General features: G+C 42.5%; 1 protein-coding gene across 3 annotated transcripts in view; it reads left to right on the forward strand.

The window, feature by feature from the left end:
* Positions 1-24,310, forward strand: part of PCDH11X (protocadherin 11 X-linked) — a 721,402-nt gene that overhangs the window by 234,366 nt on the left and 462,726 nt on the right. Inside the window, exon 5 of one of the 3 annotated variants that reach the window (XR_014521724.1) lies at positions 10,975-11,076. The exons of the other annotated variants lie outside the window; for them this stretch is intronic. The gene's annotated coding sequence lies outside the window, so the exon portion shown is untranslated. The remainder of the gene's footprint in view (positions 1-10,974; positions 11,077-24,310) is intronic. 3 annotated transcript variants of the gene reach the window in all.

The following is a 24,310-nucleotide window of genomic DNA, read 5'->3' on the forward strand; positions in this document are numbered from 1 at the left end:
GTTTTGGACAGCTCCCATCAGCAGTAGCCAGTGTTGAAAATGGCCAAGGTTTATGGGAACTGTAGTCCAGAAACATATGGAAGACAACACATGGGTTATCCCTATCCTATAGCTCAGTATTGTCAAGTGAGTCCATGCTTCATTCAATGGTTTTACAAGGTCTTCCTTTGACACTTGCTGAGCTAGAGAATGATTAAAATCAAATTTGTCATAGAAATAGCTTGTGTGTGCAGCAGCTACATTGTATATCACTCCCATGGCACTTGGCTGTAACATCTATGTTGTCTATAGTCTCGCAATATACGGCTCTTTTGTGGCAATACTAATCACGATCCTGAGATCTGAAGTTCCTGGGAGAATTAATCACTAGCAGGTTGGTTAAAGGGGGAAACAATGTTAGACAGATGGCAAAAAGAAATAATGTATGACGTTTTATGTTATAAACTGTGATTAATTCCATTTTCATTTTAGAGCCCTGGAGGCCCAAAGCTTTTTTTTAAATCCCCAAACCTTATGTGAGTAAATATGGTGGTACTTAAATTTCCATACTAGCGCACAGTGTCAGCTGGTTGTATTTACACTAGCACACTATATTCAGGGCCAGCCATGGGGGCTACAGCTATTGCATTCAAAGCATACATGTGTATATTTCAGGGTGTGTTTTTTTTTTTTTTAAAAAAAAGATTACACAGATCTTCAGATGGCAGTTCTATCAATGGCTAAAAACCATGTTTGCAGGTGGAATACTGATCAATGGCAGGTACTGGGAAGCTACAGGATGTGTCTGATTGGGATATTGGTCAACATCATGGAATGTTGGTCTATATCATTTTTCAGTCGATGGAAAACTTGGTTGATTTCCATGTTGGAGGTAGTAGGCATGGCCATGCAGTAAACTGCCTTCCCTCACCAACATCATAATAACGTGAGTTATCACAAAACGTGTGCGTAGAGATGGGAGATAAATTTGAACCAGTTAATATTTTAAGGAGAATCTTCCAAATTCTCCCTTTTCAAAGCAGTACATGAACTGAAACACAGCCTTGCTTAGAAATTCAGTTATCTGAATTTTGTGATAGAATTATCCAAGCTAGTAATGTGTAAACAAATGCACATACTAGGGTGAAGTGTGCATATAAATTCATACATTAATGAAAGTGCCGTACAAAAACATATTAGGGGGGATTGTTTTGCAAATTTTGCATATTAAAAAGGTGTGTATTAGGAGAAATTAGCACTAATATGCTGATGAGTTTGCAAAAGGAAAAATAGACCAAACTGATGGAGAACCAAAGTTAAGAATGGAGCAATTAAGGAGCTGAGAGAAACTAAAAGTAACTTGTTTGCCCATTCCTAGATGCAGTGCACATATTATTTTTGAATTTTTATTTGTATTCTTTTGCTGCCTTAAGGTTTTGTTTTAAAGGCCCCTCACTCCACCTGCAAATGTATTCCTATGATTGTGCTTCATTTTAGCATTATAAAGAAGCAAGCCTATTCTTTTACATTTACTTCATATGCCCCACTACAGATGAGCAACTTACATGTACATAGAGAGGGAATTCCCCCAACCCGTCCCCTGCACCCCAATTGCTCCAATACTGTTAATTTTCAAGCCAGTAAGATAGTATTGCGCAGGTGCTACTAATATTATCTGACAAGTGGAAGCCTGTGAAACTTTACAGAAAGCTTTATGCTAGTTGATCAGAAGCAGAGCAATAGGAATGAATATTCACATAAAGAGCTTTTATTGAGATGAAATGAAAAGAAATTGAACTATGTTGGCTTACAAGGCTGCAGTATCTCCTTGTGCGTGATTTTAGATATGCAAGTAGGTGTAATGGCTTACCTGCTACAATAGACTGCTCAAGGGGCTTTTTGTTTGCTACACTTACAGGTACAATTCAATCTCTTTCAGATGATTATGCGTGTTTGCTGCCTTTGTTTAGTAAGTGCAACAGCTTAAATTTCAGGGGATTTTGAGCCTGACTGCTGTCCTTTTAATTTGACGACCAAGGCTGGGGGGGGGGGGGGCAAAGTGGTCTATTGTGTTACCCCAACTTCGTTTCAGCAGGACTGGCTTCTGATTAGTAACGGGATAAATTTGCTTCAGTTTGCATTTTAAGGCGTTTTCTGAAACAATATGTGAAGGCTATCTTTCAAAATGGGCATTTCTCCAAAACAAGTTCTCAAACCAAATAGTGTATACAAAACTTCACATATGCCTTCTCATAAAAGGTGGAGTGTAAATGCAATGGATAAAATAAAATGAATAAAATAATGGTTCTAGAATTTGTAGGGACTCTACATTCATGTATTATTCATTCTTATTTATTTTATTCATCGCATTTAAACCCCACCTTTTACTCCAAGGAGCTCAAGGTGATGGGCCTGGTTCTCCCCCATCTCCCTTAATCCCCCCCCCCCAAACAACCCTGTGAGATAGGTTAGGTCTAGAGGCAGTGACTCAGCTTCATGGCCAAATGGGGATTTGAACTCTGGTCTCCCAGGTCCTAATCCAACACTCCAACCGCTACACCACATTGGCTCACTTGTCCAGGCGTCTTAAGATGCACAGGGAGCCCTTATGATTACTGCATCCCTTTACGTGCTTCCTTAACCATAAGCATAATGTCAAACAAGGACTTTAGATATCCACTTTAGATATTCATCTTTGCATACCATCTCACTGTTGCTGTGGCAAGGCTATTTGTGTGTGTGTGTGTGTGTGTGTGTGTGTGTGTGTGTGTGTGGTCAATAATGCTTGTGTAGAGAGACCATATTAAAAAGAGATTTTTGTAATCAAAATTGCAACACAGGAAAAGCTGTTGGAAGCCATAGGGGCCTGAAGTTGTGTATTACGTTAAGCTTCAAAGTTAACTTTACATTGTTAATCACATAAATCTCTTAAATAATTAACATTTGATATTCATTGGGGCTAAGCATTTAGCAGGCTTTAGCAGCAATTAATTAGGTGCTTTCTCCAAAAGTTTAGCAGGCCTTAAAAATAATACTTGTAGAAGATGAAACTCTTAGCATATTCCACTGATTATAGAAACAGACTTTGTTGGTTTACATCTCCTCAATCCCACCCAAAGTTGCTGTAGGTACAGGTGTTTTAAAAGAAAATGTCATTAATTCTTCAAATGCACCACCCCCCTACCCATTTTTATTGGATAGGACCAGAGTTCAGCAGATCTTTCCCCTCAAAATCAGGAGTTAACTGGAGTGCCTATACCACTCCTTTGCATACTGATTCCCCTCTTCAATTCTACTTACCTGGATGGTGAAACTGGCAGTGGTGCTTCAGAGACAGCAGAAAGCTGCTGAGAGGAGGAGACTCTTCCATGCCCCAGTACTGCATATGTGTGAATCTGTTCCATGAAAAGTCACATATTCAGCTCTTAAGAACAACAACTGGCAGTTGCATACAGTACGTACCTATGGTTACGTACTTAATTCGTTCCAGAGGTCCATTCTTAACCTGAAACTGTTCTTAACCTGAAGCACCACTTTAGCTAATGGGGCCTCCCATTGCTGCCGCACCACCGCCGTGCGATTTCTGTTCTCATCCTGAAGCAAAGTTCTTAACCCGAGGTACTATTTCTGCGTTAGCGGAGTCTGTAACCTGAAGCGTCTGTAACCTGAAGTATATGTAACCCGAGGTACCAGTGTAACGCTTTCAAGTATTCAAAGCACTTTACATGCATTCCATTGTAATCTTTACAATAACTGGACTTCGATGACTAAGCTAGCCCCCTAAAGGGTCCAGTAACCCTCTTGCCACCTTCCGAAAGCCCGCCTCACTTTGGAGAGGGCTGAAATATTCTGTCAGACACCTAATGCCTGCTTCCCAAAGCCCAGGAAGCTTCTGCCCAACTTAGGGAAGGAGTCATGATGCTCACGCACATGATGTCCCCCCCCCCCCATCGCCCTTACAAGCTGGTGCCTCTGGCCCTAACTGTTCCTCTATGAAAAATTTCATTACATGCCACTGGCTGCAGGGTAAGTCAATATCATTATCCCCTTTACTACAGAAGGCTTGACTGAGGTTGAGAAAAAATGGTTACTTAGTGAGTTCACAGTGAATGTGAGATTCAAACCAGAGATACTCTTAAACCACCATCATTATAAATTTGTCCATGCAATTTAAACTCCTGCCATCTATAACTTAAACAATTTGAAAAATAGATTACTGCTCCTTCTCTGCCCCCCACAATGAACAGCTGAAAAATACCATACTCTCCAAATCATGTGTCAATATTTTTAAATATGTAACCAAGTGAAGGGTGCACGTAGTTTTTATATAATAGGCACTGTTGACACTAAGGAGCTCATCTTGACATAAGGTCAAAATGGAAGATTGGATGTGGAGGGGTTTGTTTTTAACAAAAAAATTACTTGCTTTATGCCTTCCTTGAAATAGCTATTTCGGGAGTTAAATACCCAGTGTCCTTAAAGCAGTGTCTTTTCTACTGCTACAATGTCAAGATAACATATTTTTAAATGTCAAGGTGTGTGTTTCTATGTTATTCATGCTTGAGATAGTCTCAGTGTGCCTGCTTTAGGCAACATTTCATGGTTCCTAGTGAATATTACAATTTCTACCTACAACTTCGCCATCTCTTAGAATTCAGGATTTGTTCTGCTTCATCTCACCTAAGGCTGGCCTACTTTGAAGATTGTTTGATTTTTGGCTTTCAAAGTGCTGTAACATTTCACCAGTTACTTTGCTCTGCACTTAACCAGGCTTCCTTTGCTTTTGAGTTTAACTATGAATCAGGCATTTCCCCTCCATTCTGTCTAGATAACTTCATTGTTTACACTACTGTTGTGGATAGCATGTTTCCTTCCAAGGAATCTAGCTCTGATCACCTCCAGTCAGCATGGCCAATGGATAAGAGCAGTGGGAGTTGGAGTCCAATAATATCTAGATGAACATGGCGGGTGCCGCTGTGGTTTAAACCACTGCACTGCTTGGACATGCCGATCAGAAGGTCGGCGGTTCAAGGCCTCACGACAGGGTGAGCTCCCATTGCTCAGTCCCAGCTCCTGCCAACCTAGCAGTTCAAAAGCACGCCAAAAAGTGCAAGTAGATAAATAGGTACCACTCCGGCAAGAAGGTAAACAGCATTTCTGTGTGCTGCTCTGGCTCCACCAGAAGCGGCTTAGTCAAGTTGGCCGCATGACCCAGAAAAACTGTCTGCGGAAGTGGACAAATGCCAGCTCCCTCGGCCTGTAAAGCGAGATGAGCACCACAATCCCAGAGTCATTCACGACTAGACTTAACTGTCAGGGGTACCTTTACCTTTGCCTTTAACTATTCCACGGATAACAATACCAAAAGATTGTTGGTTTGGAAACTCAGTTACTTAGACATTGATTGGTTAAGATCTTCTTTATAAAACAACAACTCCTGGTACAATTTGTAAACATATATTTAATAACACTTTATTCTGTACTGGTCAGTTCTCATCTGGAATATTGCATACAGTTCAGGATGCTACACTTTAATAATGATGAAGACAATGTTGGAACAGGTACAGAGAAGGGCAGTGAAAATGGCCCACAGTCTGGAAACAAATTTTGTGCAGAAAGGTTGAAGAAAGTGGGTATGTTTAGCCAAGAGAAGAGAAAGCTTGGGTGTGGGTTTGGTTAGGAAGTATGATCATACTCAAGATGGGGGACAAGATGGGGGACACCTGGCTTGAGAGCAGTGCATGTGAAAAGGACCTAGGAGTCTTGGTTGACCACAAACTTGACATGAGCCAACAGTGCGACGCGGCAGCTAAAAAAGCCAATGCAATTCTGGGCTGCATCAATAGGAGTATAGCATCTAGATCAAGGGAAGTAATAGTGCCACTGTATTCTGCTCTGGTCAGACCTCACCTGGAGTACTGTGTCCAGTTCTGGGCACCACAATTCAAGAAGGACACTGACAAACTGGAACGTGTCCAGAGGAGGGCAACCAAAATGGTCAAAGGCCTGGAAACGATGCCTTATGAGGAACGGCTAAGGGAGCTGGGCATGTTTAGCCTGGAGAAGAGGAGGTTAAGGGGTGATATGATAGCCATGTTCAAATATATAAAAGGATGTCACATAGAGGAGGGAGAAAGGTTGTTTTCTGCTGCTCCAGAGAAGCGGACACGGAGCAATGGATGCAAACTACAAGAAAGAAGATTCCACCTAAACATTAGGAAGAACTTCCTGACAGTAAGAGCTGTTCGACAGTGGAATTTGCTGCCAAGGAGTGTGGTGGAGTCTCCTGCTTTGGAGGTCTTTAAGCAGAGGCTTGACAACCATATGTCAGGAGTGCTCTGATGGTGTTTCCTGCTTGGCAGGGGGTTGGACTCGATGGCCCTTGTGGTCTCTTCCAACTCTATGATTCTATGATTCTATGATTCTTTAAAACACCTAAAGGACTGTCATGGAATAGGTCAAATCCATTAGGCCTCAATTATAAGAAGCTAGATTTTATCTGAATATTTGGATTCTAAAATAATAAATCTGCAGCAGTGGCGTAGCGTGGGTTGTCAGCACCCGGGGCAAGGCAAGTATTTTGCACCCCCTAACCCCCAGATGTTGTGCCCGGTGCGGCTGGCCCCCCCTGCACCCCCCACGCTACGCCACTGATCTGCAGTCCTAAAAGGGGGTGGGGAGAGAACTGACAGCATGCTGGCCAAGTGGAAGTGAGGAGCCCCTCCATCATGTCTCTCTTTTTTTCTCCTTTAGTGATTACCCCCTATTGTGGATAATGGGGATTGGGTACAGTACAGTATCTGCTCACATGGTTCTTTTCCTAGAGCAGAGGGATAGCAATTCAGAAGGTTATGGTTCCTTCATGCAACCCATCACACTCACCTTTTTGGGCCTTATCTGTGTCAGAGCCATGTGGCGAGCATCACATATGTTTTTGTGGTGGCAGAGAGGGGACATCAGATGTCAAATCTCCTGCCCCAGTATTTGACACCTCTTTTTGCCCCTTGGAGAGGAGATTCAAATATTCCTATAGCCCCCTGGACTCCTTCATGGACCATAGGATTTAAATGTGATAGCATCAATTTTAAACCTTTTCAGATACAGATCCACCTTTAGCCCAAACATGCATCTGGAGGACCCACCTTTTAACACATTACCCTTTATTTATATGGAGGTAGTGCTGCTGTTGCAACCCACCTTAGATCAAGCTTCAACCTAGTTGTGAGTCATGTTGAGGATCAATAGTTTGGGCTGTTCCTCACTGGAGGTCTTCAAGCAAGGTCAGGTAGTCTATGTTGGAAATGTTCTAGATCTGGATTTCCTGCATGAACCAGTGGGTTGGAACAGATGGCCTACTAGGGTCTCACCAACATATAAACACATGCTGCCATCAGCTGGAGGCAGAATTTAGCATATCAGAGCATGAACTTGGGGGTTTAAATCTGTGGCTCAAATCCTAGCTCACAAAATTAGAAGAGTGGTCTTAGGCAACCCAGTGTCTGTCAGCTTTTATAATTCCAGTCTAGGATACACAGCTCTTTTGATAGTATGCATGATGCTCTGCAAAAATGCTATAGGATTTTACTATTTTGTTTTATTTTTGTCTCTGGAATAACATCCGAAGGAGTGCAGAGATGGCACTTCCTGTATCTATCTACGCTATATGTTTTGCAGAGAAAGAAAGAAAAATCATGACTGCCCTATGATTGTACTGTCTGCGCCAGTACAAGAATGTGCACTTTTATTTATTGCTTCAAATCAGGGAAGCAGCCTTGCATCACGATTAAAATGGAGGCCGTCAGTTGTACCAGAGCATTTAGGATTGTATGACAATATGAATAATTTACCACTTGCTGAGGTTTCCCCCTCCCTTTCCATTCCTGCTTTCTTTATATATTCATTTAAAGAAAAAAGTAATTGGATTTCCTGCTATTGAGAATGTGGCAAGATGGTAATTGTAGGTTTAAAGTAGAGGGGGGAGAATTTTTTGACACACATACATCTTGGCAGTAGCACTGTGAAATGGTGTGGAATTCAGGAGAACACATGCCCATAGGATGAAAAACTAATTAACAACATTGTTAGATGAAATGAGGAGAGTCTACCTATTTAAATAAAGTCAGAATATCTGATTATTTCAACAGATCCATCTTTTCCTTCATGGCCCTGACACTGAGTGAATGCAAGATAAGCATTGACCATGTGCTTAAAAGCAGATCCATAACCATACACATTTCTTCCCCCCAGGGAATCCTGGGAACTGTAGTTTGTTATGGGTACTGGGGACTGTGGTTCTGTGAGGGGAAAACTGCAGCTCCCGAGATTCTCTGGGGGAAGTAATGTACTTTAAATTTGTGCTGGATGTTTTTTCAAATGCATGGTGTGAATCTGCACTATGTTTCAAAAATGGCCTCCAAAATGGCAAGGAGAATGTTAGCATTCTCCTTCTTCAGTGTGGGGAAAGGAAGGCAACATCATGGGTCATGGATTTGCATAACGTGCACATACTAATTTCTATGTAAAGACGCAAATCTGGAAACTGAAATGCAATAGATCTCACCATCATGGAGGAGACTGAGACCAAGCGAACAACGTGTTTGTTCCATGTGATGAACATCCAGGTGTGACCTGTTGATGGGCAATTTCAAGGTCCCAGTTCCTTTCCCTTCATAAGGGTTTGTATATTTAAATAGGACTTCAACTGGAAAGGCCTTTGCAAAAGGGGATTCCTTTAAAAAGAGAACTGTAACATAGAACATACATAGTGTTTACACAATCACCTAAATAACAGACATAATGCAGAGAGAAAAGAATTCCAACAACAAAGATCCAGTGTATTATTTGAGAAAAAAGAAAATAGGTTTTGTTTCTCTTACTCTCAGCCATGTACATAATATGGAGGCATTCAACTAAGCATACAACTAAGCATAGGGAAGGGAAAGGTTTTCAAGTCATTGGCATTACAGTAGTACCTCGGGTTAAGAACTTAATTCGTTGTGGAGGTCCCTTCTTAACCTGAAACTGTTCTTAACCTGAAGCACCACTTTAGCTAATGGGGCCTCCCACTGCCGCCATGCTGCTGCCGCACGATTTCTGTTCTCATCCTCAAGCAAAGTTTTTAACCTGAGGTACTTTCTGGGTTAGCAGAGTCTGTAACCTGAAGCATATGTAACCTGAAGCGTATGTAACCTGAGGTACCACTGTATTAAGTTAGAGACGTTCATTTCAGTGGGTCTACTTTGAGTGAAAGTCAGTTGAATACCATCCAACTGAGCAATTGAATACCATCCAACTGAGCAGGTGAGGCCAAAGTTAGGCTATTGTCCAAAGGTCAATGCAAGGCCTAGACGTATTTCTGGACCGCTGGGGGCATTGGCATGCCTCTTGTCCTCCTTAGGCCTTGAGTGGCTCACCCATGAAAGACTAAGCATGCAGGCCAAAGGCTGCCGCGGTTCAAGCTTTGACTGGCTAATCCAGGCTACAAAACTCACTATTGATTGTGGGTGAGAAGTGACTTTGTTAGTTATGTGGTGCTATTTTTAGAATTGGAACTTGTGTTGACACCTACAGACACCTAAAATTAATGTTGACTTTGTTATCTGCATGAATGACAGCAATAAATTAACTCCCCAGTGCAGCAAACATTAACTTTACTATTCATCTTGACAGAAATGTTGATTCTATTAATACGGATGACTAGAATAAATTGCATGAAGGGCAACGTTTTGTTCATAATGACATTGTTTTCAAGTGAGATGTTTAATACATATTTATTTGCTCCATTATTGATGGTTGCCTCCATTCTGCTGTAATGGAATTCATATTGTATTGACCACGCACTTTTTTTTTTAAGGTAGTTTAAAATAAGATTATTTGAAAGAAATGAAATATCGTAATATCATAACTAATCTCAATACTTACCAGGATGCTTTAAGGGTGTTTATGAAGCCATCAAAACTCCCGTGAACAATGTACTTCTTGATAAAAATGACAATGCCTCTGTATGAGCATTAATCAAGAAAAATTAGTGTCACAAGTAACATTAATTCGATTGTCAAACTGAATTAAATTCTTTTGCATGATTTCTTTCTCTTTTCTTATTAAGCTTAACTAGTGGTGTATATACTGATGAAAATACAGGTGTATTACAGATTGTTTTTACTGGTCCGATTTTCCTTTTCAATAAGTTTCATACTGCATAAGTAGGTAAAACTGGAGCTCGTAAAAGCTTGTTTAAATTTAATTTAAATGGTGCTGAATGTTGCTAGATTTTATGGGTCACTGAATACATTCATATAGTGAGCTTCTGTTTTTCCTCCAGCTGTCTTTGAATATAATGTCAGATACTAAGCCTGAAATTGTCGTGGAATCTTCTAAGCATTGCTTCATCTCCCGCCCCACAAACAAACCCACTCAATTTAATTTAATTTAATTTAATTTTAGGTACTCTGGCTTAAAGCGCCACATCTCTCCCTCTCTCTCTTTTAAAGAGAATAGGATGCCCTAACCCAAAATATCTTGTGGTCAAGTAATTTCCTGCTGTAAGCATAAGAAGTTGGTAGTTACTCCCCAAAAGGGCAAATTCACTGAAAAATCATTCTACACAAGCTCTACTGAGTGCTATGCTATGTTGGTATGGGTGGTATTCAGCAAAGGTTTGCTCATTGTAGGGTCATTGAAATTAATGGCTATGACTAATTTTAAAAGGCCCACTTTGAGTAAAACTTACTTGAATGCTCCCAATATTTGTAAATATTTATCCCTTGTGACCTAGCATTGAGACTGCCACCTTCACAGGATAGGAAACCTGCCTTTTAATGAACATATACTATATATTTTGGAAAGCTCATGGTTTGTTAATTTGGCTGATTTGAGATCAAAAGGCATGTTTCTGCCTATGTCTGGATACCATTGGATACTGTTTTGAATCAAGATGGTGGACTGGACTGTTTAAAACTGCACTGATCTTAATCCAATTTTGCATAATTTTTCCAGAGATCAAGGAGCAGGTATTCATCGGTTTGGATACAAAAGGACAGCATTGCGGACCCAGTCACAGTCACCCCATCCCCAGGGAGCAATGCCTAGCTTATGAAGGTGAACAAGACAACATTCTGGGATTTAACAATGACTACAAGTTTATTGATTCCAGATGTAGGTAGAGTTTGGCTTAGGCATTGGGTCTATATCCCTCTCAACCTTTGGGTGGAGGGCTGAGACATGACAGGGTCAAGCCTAGGACTAGTGGGTCCTCTGCAAGATGCAGGTCTAAACAAATGGTCCTCCCAAGCTGCTGGGGGGGGGAGTTCTATGGCCATCTGCCAGACGCCTTGGCTTGTTGACAGAGACTTCAAACTAGACCCTCTAATGGGGTACCCCTGTGAATGCACCCTTCTGAGGTTGGGTTGATGCACCACTTCACCTCCCCACCTGATGTTAGACTAAAAGGATTCCACCCAAAGCTTTATCCACCAAAGTTGTGACTTTTGCTATGGGGAAGGCAACAGCTGCAAGTGGGGCCTATCTGTTTGCAGGCAAATTCCTTCCCAGCTCCGAAAGCGGCAACCATTATTTAACCACAGCAATGTCAGTAAATGCAGTGCCCTAGGAAGGAAGGAAAGTTAGCATATAAAACCCACAGCATAACTAAATGGGGGGAGGCAGGATTTGTTCTTCCGCCAACTGCAGTCCTGAAATCAGGTGCAGCTTGTCTTTTTATAGGTTAGGGGCAGACCAGGGTGAAGCCTGCTCCGCTCTGATCCACTCCCAAGCCCCACCCACTCAGCCTGTCCGGATCGGCCAGAATTCAAATATCTGGATGGCGGGAAATCCCACCACTCCAAGTGGCCGGCCTGGGGGTTCCCAACTGCCAGCCTTCTTGCCCAGCCTTGCTCCCTGGGGTTTGGGGCCTGCCACAACGGGCAACAACCACCACCCACCCCAGGACTAGGTAAGCATTTATTTTGAATCAATATGGCAGACTGAACATTTCAAAACTGCACTGTTTTTTGGGTTTCTTATAATTCCTGAGCAATGCCCGGTACAAGGCTGCTAGTTGAAATCTAAATCAGTATTCTCAACTGGCATGTATTAAGATGCAGGGACAGGGAAATCCTCATAAACAGTGATATAGTGGGTCCTCCTCCATTGTTTGGGAGAGACTTTCTCTACCAGGATTGTCTCCATTCATGGTTATTCCACCTGTCTGCAGGAGAGAGAAAAGTGAGACAGTGGGCCTCCATCCATTGCCTTAGCTGGAAGGAGCTGGAACCTACCCACCCATTTCCATCTTCATTTTCAACAATCTGGCTTAATCAATCAGGCAGTCAGTGGGAGGTGTGAGACAGAGATGCCTTCCCCATTAAGTTCAGCTGTGACCAGTGGCAGACCTACATTTTGGGTGCCCTGAACCTTAAGCTGTCATGGGGGTCCCTTTGCAACCAACAATGTGGTCTGGGTAACCACTCTTATCTTCTTCAATGGGGTTGTTTGATGACAGATCACCACAATTTTTTAAAAAAGAACTACTCCAATTTTGCTTAAAATTGCTGTACAACATCTGTGTTACTGATTCTCAAACTTTGCTATTGTTGGAATATATACAACAATAACAAATGATCAATTTGAGTTGAGTGATTCAAATCTGGTCTACTAGACCCAAATGTTTTACACAATGTGGACTAAAATAGTTTTCCCCCCCCATATTAGGGGCCCTGAAGCTTAAGCTTCTTTAGTTTCATAGTAGATCTGCCCCTGGCTGTGGCCTGTTTCTGTTTAGCAAGCACCCTTCCAACATGTTCATTACACAGTTTTAGCATAAGGCATCATTAAAGAGTTGATACCTTATATTTGCATATTTTGCTGTTCTACCCTCATTCCCTTTTTCTTCCCATTTTGTCCACATCCTCCAGCATTTCATACAGACAACAGGGGCATTCTTAGGGGCATCCCCTTTCTCACAGCAATAATCATGCCTTGATCTGTGATCCCGTCACTCTTCCATTACCCATTCCTGAAGTCTTTTCTCTGCCTGCAGTACATTAAAGAAGCTATAACAATTTATCAAAACACACACAGTTATTAAAACACACATAACTCCCAAACCAATTTGGCAAACATTTTTCAAAACTGGAATTTTGTGTCTATGTGCATGGATTTACACGGAATGGCACTGGAGTAAAAAGAAGCAGCTCTTCCCCACCCCATCCCACTGCCCTGACATAGAAATTCAGCTTCTAGAGATCCAACATTTTGAGATGCAAGTTTGTGTCATTTCTCTTATAGAGTACTTTTGCAACAGGTCTGTTGGCCATTATTTCAAACTTTAATGTTCTCTCTCTCTCTCTCTCTCTCTCTCTCTCTCTCTCTCACACACACACACACACACACACACCATGAGTACCTTGGTAGAAAAAGCAGTGTATAAAGGAAACCATTAAATAGTCAACAATATATGTGTACCTCAGTCTTCTAAGAAACGGATTACACTTTACATTAGCTACATAGGTGTGCCTTTTCAGGGCAGATTTGTGGTGGTTGTTTTAATACAGGTATTCAGCACCACCACTCAACCCAGTATGGATTTAGACTGTAACATGGAGGGCGCACCCTCCAATTTTTCCCAACCCAAATTTGGGACACTCCCCACACACAATGCAGCTGCTGCCCTGCCAGGCCGCCTCAGACCACCATCTGTGTAAATCTAAACACCCCTTATAAAAAGGGAGAGTGGACGCCACACTCAAATGCCAACCCTTTGGACCAGAATCTTTTGCCTTATTTAAACAGCAACTTACTAGATTCTCCCAGGGAGGGAAATTTGGAGTCTGAAACAAGGGGCTGCTTAATTAGAAACCAGGAGAACTTGATTACATAATATCAACTTCTGCATTCTAACCCAGAGGGATACACATTGTTTTAGCGTATGCATGTGATTATATATATATATATATATATATATATATATATATATATGCATATATATGTTGATCAAACAAGTGGCCACTATTAGAAAGGACAGTTTAATTATGCAAGGGTTTAGTTGAATCTGGATAGCAGCCTGGGGACAACATTTTTACAAACGCTTTCACATGTCAACTTGGCATCCGAAGCCAAACACTTGTGCTATGAAATGAAGGCCAAAGCAAATACTCTAAAGAAAATGCTTGCAGCTTGGATAATGATGAATTGTTCTTTTAAAATCATCATTTCCTTCCTGCTAAATGACAACCCACAAGGATTCATTTCTTTTTTCCTTTCTTGAAAGAAGAAAAGAAAAGGCATATACTACAGCTTTCCCAGCCAACCTTGGAAGCTGCCTTATACCAAGTCAGACCATTGGTCTGTCTAGCTCAGTGTTGTCTACATTAAGGGTGGGGAATCTGTTGCCTTCCTGATATTGTTGGCCTGCAACACTTGAGCTTGAGCCCAGGAACATCAGGAATGCAGATTCCTATTCTAATCCATGCTGATTGGCAGCAGCAATACAGGGTTTCAAACAGGAGTGTTTTCCAACCCTAACCGGAGGTGCCAGCAATTGCACCTGGAACCTTTTGCATGCAAAACATACTTATCATTTAAAAACAATTTATTTTTCACTATTGCACCTTAAGGAGATCAGACCAGCATATGTTAAAAACAGGAAAACCATGACAGTAGGCAAAATATATAGGAGGCCTCAAAGGAGTGGATTTTGAGAGAGAGAGAGAGAGAGAGAGAGAGAGAGCATTCTACCACTCAGCTCTGAGCCTTTTCTACAGCCCTTGACTCAACGGCTAGAAATACTGTTTCTGGAAAAGTTGATCACCAGCAGCCTCTCTCAAATTTGGATTGCAGAATTCAAAGGTGTTGCATGAGCTGATATACCTGAGACAATGTACGAGAACACTGCATTTCTGATGCTTGTCCCTGACAAATCACTGCCTATGCCTTGTGATCTTGGGTTGTTGGTTTTTTTGTTTTTTGCATTTGAGGATCTTCATTGGTGTGATTTGTTAGCACTGCCACCCTGCAGAGTTCAGCTTCCTTCTCTAAGTCTCTAGAAATTAAATTTGTGGTGGGAAACAGAGAAGGTCTTCTGCCTGGTTCACCATAACTTCACTTCTCACAGTGAGGGAACCATCAGAAGGTCCTCAGAGCTGGACCTCAATGTCTCAGTTTGAAGGATTGAGGATGGAGATGCTCCTTCAGGTAGGCCTGTGTGCACAGATAATTTAACTGTACACTCATACAGTGATTCAAATGTGATATTCAGTGAGTGTATAGGCCCTACATATGTATATAATAGGGATATTCACACATTACTCTAAGAACATGCACTAGCGGCATTCATCTTTTATGGTCAGTGAGTGCATAACTGTATATCTCAATTATGAAAGTGCCAGGAACACTGTTGCCACCTGGCACTTGCTCACTCTGTTCAGTTCCCTTTCCTCTCTGCCCCATCCCTATTTTCCAGGAACAGTCCAGGATTTACAGAAGCTGTCCCAGTTTCTGATTTGATCCCAGAATGTCCTGCTTTTCCTTAGGACACCGTATTTTCATTGTAGAAATGTTGGTGGGTATAGTAGGACGTCCCTGTTTTCATTGGAGGGTGTGGAGTTATGTGACCCCTGAGCCAAGGAGATAAGTAACTATACAACCTTCAGAAAACAGCTGAAGGCAGCCCTGTATAGTTTTATTATGTTTTTATATATGTTGGAAGCCACCCAGAGTGGCTGGGGCAACCCAGTCAGATGGGCGGGGTACTACTACTACTTCTACTACTAGCATAGGACGTCTCTATTTTCATCGGAGAAATGTTGGAGGGTATGTCATAAGAGCTCTGTTAGGGCTTGGGAGTAGGGGCTGGGAGTGAGCCAAGGAGGGAAGGGGGCTGTGCATGCTGGCTGGCTCTTGCTCGCAGTCGCATCTCTTGTCATGCTCCGTGAATGTGCACCCTTCCTTCTCTCCAGTACATTAATAAGCTTTTCTCTTCCACAAATACTACACACATATAGAGAGTGAGTTTACTTGTTTGGGGGTTTTTTTGCATGTTGTTTTAATGAGCTGTCTGTTTGAAATGCTATTTGCACTTCTAAAGTTTTAAATTGTGTATTGATATCTTGTATGCTGTTTACATTTTGAGGTGGGGCCCCGTGCACAAGCATGTGTGGAATATCCATTGGTTGGCCGCTGTGATATATATATATATATATATATATATATATATATATATATATATATATATATGCAGGTTTTGGTGTCTTCGGGTGTCTTCCCGTGTAAGAGTTGGGGTGTCTAGGCGACGTTTCGACGAGGTCTCACTCGTCATCTTCAGGCTGGTGCTTTCGGCTTCTTGTTACTGGAACAGACTCAAACACTCAAACACTGAGATCCTGCTCTGTTCCAGTAACAAGAAGCCGAAAGCACCAGCCTGAAGATGACGAGTGAGACCTCGTCGAAACGTCGCCTAGACACCCCAACTCTTACACGGGAAGACACCCGAAGACACCAAAACCTGCATTCCTGTACCCGTGAAAATCTACGAAAGCATATATATATATATATATATATATATATATATATATATAGGGGAAAGGAGGCAGTTTCTATCCATTGGCACCTTGTGGCAGTTTCTATCCATTGGCACCTTGTGGGTGCTTCCCCTCTCCCGTGTTTCCCTTGCAGCTGAGGCAGGTGGCTGACAGGGCCATGAGAAGGTGGCTTCGGAAGAGTGATGACCATTGCTACAGCTGCTGCTGCCACCCAGCCTCACCTACATCTCCCTTCCCCTCCTCAACCCCAAAGCATGGGTGTCTCCGCACCTGCCAGCCCTTGACATACATCCCACTTCTGCCACCAGTGGGAAGCCGGGAGTGAGAGCCTCCTCCTCCACCACCACCACCTCCTGGCCCAACATAAGAGAGGAGGAGCCACCATCCACCACATTTGGTTCCACGCTGGCTCCTCCCGAAATGTGACGTGACATCAAGCGTTGTAAGTGTGACATCACACGTGTGACATCACATGTGTGCAAGTTGGTGACTCTGTCCACAAGTGTTCACTTTTTCACACAGACACTTGTGTAGGGATAGCTTATACTTGCATTCAGTGTAACATGTGTACAACCATGAAAGCTGAGCTGTACAAATGAAAAAGTGTACACTCTTTCACAAAAGCACTTATACCTGTGTAGAAACTGCTTGTGCCTGTGTAATGTGCAAACGCTAGAGAACAAGCTTACAACATTTTAATATAGAACAGTAGTGGAGAACCTCACATGTCTAATTTGGCCCACAAGGCAATTCTCCCTAAGCCCTATACCTGGATATCATATAAGTCAGGTACAGTGCAAGTAAAGAATAATGTAGAAAGTAATTGTCGGTAGATTGAGAAGTGCATTTATTATAAAGAAGTGGGTTCATCTGCATTCAGATAAATACATTAAATGTATCTCTGTGTTAACTTTAGTAACTGGAACCAGGAGAATGGGGAAACTTATTTTATCATTTTAGAGAACAGTAAGGCAGTGTTTCCCAACCGGTGTTCCGCGGCACACTACTGTGCCGTGAGACATTGGCTGGTGTGCCGTGGGAGGGAGGCGGGCGAGTCGGGTGGTGAGAGGCGGCGGCGGCGAGGATCCGCGTCGAGCCGGGGGCGGCTCCGCGGTGGTGGTGCCGAGCGGCGGGGCAGCGCGTGCAAAAGGGAGGAGCGCGAGACAGCGGAGGAGGAGGAGGCCGGCATGTCCGGGCAGCAGCAGCAACAACAGCAGCAGCAACTCCCGGCGACGGCTCCTCAAGCCCCGCCGCCGCCCCCTCCTCCGCCCGCTATCGCCGCCACCACCACAACAGCCGCCGCCGCCTCAGTTGCCGCCGTCCCTCAGTCCCTCGCTCTGCTGCCTCCTCCCACCCCCAAAGCTTGGAGGTTCCCCGGCAAGGGGGAGGGAAAAAACTTTCACTTTCGTGCGTCCCTCCCAGCGTGACGCTGCGCGCTGACGTCACGGGGCGGGGCTTTAATGGTGGTGTGCCGCGAGATTTTTTTTCAGTAAACAGGTGTGCCGTTGCCCAAAAAAGTTTGGGAAACACTGCAGTAAGGTAACTGCTGAACAAAACACATATTTCAAATGAAGTCAGAGAGGATTTTTGTTTGTTTCCTATCTGATTTTTCACCTGGAGGATCTTTTCTTCATCTTTTCCTTCAAAGGTTGTCTCAACTTCATTTACAATTGCCAGAGGTGATGGTAGCAAAACAAAAGCTTTCCATTTAGCATACTTTAAAGAAGTTTTTGGGGTGGGTTTTGATTTTGTTTTTTTTGCTGGGGGGTGGGAACAATTCACCTAGACTACACTGCTCACTCGATCTTTCTTGCCAGAAAACCAAATTTGAGAAGGATTAAGGGACCGTGATTTTGGAAAGACTTTGTGTGCAAAAGATGGGTGGAGGGTGGGAGGGGAAAGGGATATGAGATGGGAGCACTTGGCAGGGGGGGCGGTGAAGTCTTCTGGCTTTCAGCTGGTGGCCTTTAAAAGGTATTTTTCCATATAGAAAACCCCAAGAGGCAGAGTGATCCTAGCTGCAGAAGGCTTGTCACTTGCAAGGATAATGAATCCAGCCTGGAAGATAAATTGTTCGGCAGGAGGAAGGTGGCTGAAATTTTGATACAAGTGGTGTATGATCATGAGAGCTTTGTCTGTAATGATAACACAGCTGTTACTTCTTGAGGACTGAGCTGCCTCACCTTTAGTGGGCTATTTGTCTTCTTGACTCGAAGCATTATCCTTTTAAGTGACACTTTTTTTTTTTGGCCCTGATCTGCAGATTTGCTAGCAGAAGCCTGACTGTGAAACAGAGGCTGCTGAACTGGGGTGTGAGTGTGTACTTTCCCTTTTCTTTTTAGTACAGTATTTCCAAACAAAGTTGCCTGGCTGAAGTTGTAGGTTGGGGTGTGTGTGTGTGTGTGTGTGTGTTTAGTGTGGATTTGGGCTAAGAAATAAATCTGATGCAAATTTTATTTATTTTTATACACCTTCCTGCCACATGCTCTGAATATATGTAGGCTGCGGAGGGAAGGGGACACCCTATAGATTTATTCACTTCATGTATATACCACTTTTCTGTAAAGGCACCCAAAGTGCTTTGCCAAGAGGCTTGCAAAGTTCCCACTAGTACCTGTCTTCTGTGTCAGTGCTTCTGCTTCTATCTGACAGACATGTTGACCTAGCAGTGGTAACAGCAAGCAGCACTGTTAGGATTAGTGCCAGGTCCCAGTGTGATGCTACATTAGGGAAATTGTGGGAAATTAAATGGGAGGCTGTTCCAGAACTTGCAACCTGCCAGATCAGAATGCAAAGGGGGACTTACAGGTGAGGTATTAGAAGTGGGGCCTCATAAAGTTTGGGGGCCTAGTGGTTTGTGGACCTAGTGGCTCCTTGATCGTTTCATGTGTCAACACTGGCTTTGAACATTTAAAAATGCATTACTACATAAAGCTGAAACACAGTGGTGATGCTACAAGATACAAGTCAGCAGCACATATATATATAAAAAAACATTTTTAAAGCATGGGTGGCAGTGGTGAGGTGATATTTTGCATATAAATGCTAAGTGTGGTTCTCTCTGGAAAGCTGCAGAATTTTGGTGGCAAATTCTCTGTCCCATAACCAATACCTTTAGCTAGCCAAGAGATAACCCTTTCCCCTCCCTTCCATGGGGCTACGTAAGATCTATCTGTGCTAAGGGAAGTAAGGCTGTCCAGGCCAAGGAGCTTGTGACATTATCTCCTGAAGTGGTAATACAGTCAATCAGTGGCAAAATAGCAGATAATGCAGATGGGCCAGTATAGTTTTAATATGACCTTGTCACTGAATATGTTGCCAATTACGACATAGGCTGATATGGTTCATAACAAAGAACAACTTCCTATTGCAGCATCACATCTTATTAATTGTATGAATGAAGGCATTGTCTTCAAGTGTAACAAGAGCTGCTCAGTTTTTCTCACCCTCCCCCCTCAAAGAAGCAAATTGCTTGTGATCTGGATGAAAACACTTGATGCATGTTATTAAGAGCATTTCCCTGTTAATTAGAGAAGCTCTCAAATGCTCTTGCCATATATTAGCATGCTTAATCAATGCTTCAGTAAATTCTGAATATGAACTTTGGCTTAGACTATTCTCTCCCCCTTTTTTGTACTGTGTTTGCCACTGATTATGGGATTCATTGGTTAACTAGTTAATGGATGCCTTGCTGAAACACTGCTACTGGCAGTATAAGGATGAGGCCTTTGCAGGGGTTCAATACGAGCAATGTGATAATATGCATCCATTGATCCATAGGACAGAGAAGTAAACCAGAGGTGAAGTCTGGTCTAAATCCAGGGGACCTGTGGTTTAGAAGACTAGGAAGACATAGATAAAGGCTGTAGGAAATAATCCAGGGGCCAGGCAAATAAGAACAGCAGCAGCAAGGAACAATAAGAGAAGGTTATCAGTGGGTCTGCCAAGCTGACAAGGAACTACTAGCTCCTATGGCTGGGGAACAATTTTCATTGAGGGCTTCATCTCCTCATAGACAGCTTTCCAGGGACTACACTCTACTGGTGGGTGGGAAGCAGAAGCAGGCAGAGCAACAGATGCATCTGTTACTTTTGTATAGTCGGCTACATTCCAGCCTCTCAAAAAACCAGGGGTTTCTACACCCTCACACACATCCAGGCGAGCAAGAAGCACATTAATAGTCAATAATGCGTTCCAGTGAGACAAATGGGTAGAACAAAGTACATGAGAAGCATGGTCTGGGGTGGGGGCCTAGCCATGAAATTGGCCAGACAGCAAGATAGAGAAGGCTGCAGGTCCACATTGAAGTTCCTCATCCCTGCTTTCTGCCAACCAAGGATGCCAACAGGACTTCCTGAATTCAGTACACTGTATGCTGATTGAGCCTCCCCCCTCCCCCTCACACAGCCAGTTAACAAGAACTGTTGCTTACATACATAAACATAACCTAGTCTACCTCACAGGGCTGTTGAAAAAAAATAAAGGGTTGAATTATGGAACACACTCCCGCAGGAGAAAGGGATGGCCACCAACTTCGCCATCTTTCAGAGAGGGTTGGACAAATGCATGGAGGATAAGACTATCAGTAGCTGCTAGCCACAATAGTTATGCTGTGACTCCAAGGTCAGATGCAGCAATGTTTCTGAATACTAGAGTGATCTTGTGCTCAAGTCCTGGTTGCAGGTTTCTCCTAGGCATCAGGCTTGGCCACTGTGAGAACAGGAAGCTGGACTAGATAGGCCATTGGTGTGATACAGCAGCTCTTTTTTGTGTTTATGCCATGCCGTTCACAGATCTTGCAAAGAAAGTGAGAAAAACTGCATCCTTGCTTTGATTGCAGTGAGTCATAGTACTGGTATTTACAGCAAAATACCCAAACATACGAAAGGTTTGCCAACCTTGATAAACAGCATGCAAAAATACTCTTAAGTTTGTGCAGTTTCACAACTTTGGTGTCTGAACTACCAACTCTCACTTTAGCATATCTAACAGGTTGTTTTGAAGATTAAAAGGGGAAGGAGAAGGCAGTATAAACAGTCTTGAGTTCCCCGGAGGAAATTCAAGATACAAATATTCAGCAACCAACAAATATGTGCAGTTTCACAACTCTGTGCAAAACATTCACACACAAAATGTTTTGCCAACTTTGTATAAAATATTTCCTTGCGTGTTATAGTACAGTCTAAGAATTTTAACCTGGTGCAGCTGCATGGTGTTTGATTACAAATTAAAACAGGTTAAAACAAATCACAGGCACAGGCATAGGGTTGCTCTGGCCTTGGACATCTGAGATATGATTTCAAAAGAAGGGTCTGCAACTTTAGCCTTCTAGGTGGCCACACCCAAAATTGTGGCTGTCAGAACCTGTGCCCCTCAACTTCCTGGTTTGGCTGCTGTGTGGCAGAATAAGTCCCACATCACTACCCCCCCCCCCAAAAAAAAGTAAATGTAGGAATAGGATTGTGCTTTAGGAGCACTGAACAGCCAAAACCACCCTTTCCTGTACTCCAAACCTTTGAAAAGGTGTTAGGGCAGTGGTGGTCATGGTATGGATCTCTGCACAACTTCTAGGATGAAGCCTGCTGACCTCTGTAGTGCCATGGCTGCGAAGATGGATGGAGCTTATCCTGCACACCAGATAATGGAGGCACACACACTGTGGTGAGCATGCTGAGCAAACATGTGGAAACCTGGCCTGATAGGTGTGGATTTTGTCAGAGTTTAGCCCTTTCCCAAACTAGAAACTCGAGTTTTCCTTGGATAAGGAACAGGGGAAGCAGCACACACCTTCAACAGCTCCCAACACCACCAATGAATTTGAGTATCTTTGGACCCAGACATCCCCATCCATAAGACTGGAAGTTTCCACAACAACTGGATCTCTGACACCCACTCGGGATAAATGCTGGGGCCACAGGATCAGAGGAGGCATTGCAGCAGGCAGAAGCTTCAGAGCCACCACCAAAGTGTCTAGAAAGCTACATGTGCATGTACTCAGGAAAAGCAGGGATTTCATGCCCAAATCAGGTCCTGCCTTAGAACCAGGAAGCCTCCAGCTCCAATATAACCACTGAGTTTAAACCAGGGCTAGTAAACTAATTCCTATAATCCTTAGTCAGCATGGCCAATGATCAGGGAAGAATGCACCAGGGATTTGGAGGGCCATAAGTTACCCATGCCTTGTCTAAACTGAAGCAACATCTTCTGTGAATCTTCAAGCTTCCACGCATAGCCTTTTCTGAATTGGAGTACATGCAGGATTAGAAGCAATGAAGCAACCACTATGTCCATGAAATTAGCACAGTCTATAGACTCAAGTTTCTACAACGATGAATGCTATTGTAATCAATGTGTAGTCCTTAGACATTATGGAACTATTTCCCATTTCCCATGATGCTGATCCATGGGTTACACATTGAAAATTGCTGTTGTAGGCATCTTCAGGTACTCATATAAAACTGGGAAACCGTTCTCAAACTTTCTCTCTCTCCTTTTGTTTATGCGCTTTCCTGCTTCCTTGACATCCTGGTCCCCTAAGGAGTTAATGCCATTCTTGATTTACCCCCAGTGCCTTTTCTTTCTGCAGCACATCCCAATGAACTATGAAGTCCTGGTGCATAAAGTTCCCTTGGAGTAGAATTACTTACATTATAATGGAAAGAGAGTATTTGAAAAGAAGCCATCTGATCTCTGGTAGTAAAGGTTCCTAATTCCCAGACAATTGACTTGTGGAGAATGTTAGTTCCTTAGCATTTATGTTATAGGTCAATTAACTTTGGCAGGGAAAAATAAGAATGACAACATCCCTATTTCCATGCTTTTGAATCCATGGTGACCCAGAGCTTTTTAATCTTTCTTGAAGTTGAGCTTTCAGTTTCTAGTCAAGACTAATCAAAGCCAATAAAAGTATTACATTTTTCATTTCTCTGTGTATTCTCTCTTCTAGAACTGAATGTATCTATTAAATGTCCTGTTTTTATATAAAGAGATTGAAATATTTGACAGATGAAATTAAAGGTTCCTTTATTTCTGGAATGTCTCTCTCTGTTTCCCATGTGTTGCATTCCCCTAAAAAAATCCCCAGGACAAATCTGCCTCTTATAAATATTTTTCATCAGGAAAGGGGCAGCTGAAGAGTTGCGGATGGTTGGCTATATTTTGTGTTCTGGTCTAGATTAAATGCACCCTGCCCCACCCCTCAAAGGAGTATTTAAAACCTGGGTGGCAAAGAACAGATGAGGAATGGGGGTGAGTTGACTCAACTCCAGAAGCTCAAAATATAATTGTAAATTTTATTTCTGTTGCTTTGAAAGGGTTTGAACTGGCATATTGAAGAAGCACAACTAAAATGCCAAGCATGTTGGCAGATAAAGTAGTTCTTATGGATGCCATGAACTATTTATTCAGTATCGCAGTAATTTCTATGCCATTGCTCTCCAGAAACTGAACTCAAAGTGTCTATATGCTTCTCTTACCAAAAATGGATACTCGTTCACACACCTTGATTAGAGATGGATGATTTGTGTTTTGCTACCTTGTTATTTTTGCAACTAGGCTATGGCTTAGGTGTGAATATTTGTCTATTTTGCAACTATGGATTAACAATTATGGTTTATTGATTTTGCAGCTGAACTATGGTTTAAAAGAAAGAAAATAGCTGTGTATGAATCACTGTTTATGATTTATATGCATTGCAAATAAAGAAAAACACAATAAAAAGAAAAACTGCTACAGACACAGTTCTCACCAGATTTGGCTTATATTTCTTTGTATAATAGAGTAAATGAAGAAATTAA

This window comes from Podarcis liolepis, assembly GCF_965112155.1.
Source record: "Podarcis liolepis genome assembly, chromosome: Z".
Taxonomy (NCBI): Eukaryota; Metazoa; Chordata; class Lepidosauria; order Squamata; family Lacertidae; genus Podarcis; species Podarcis liolepis.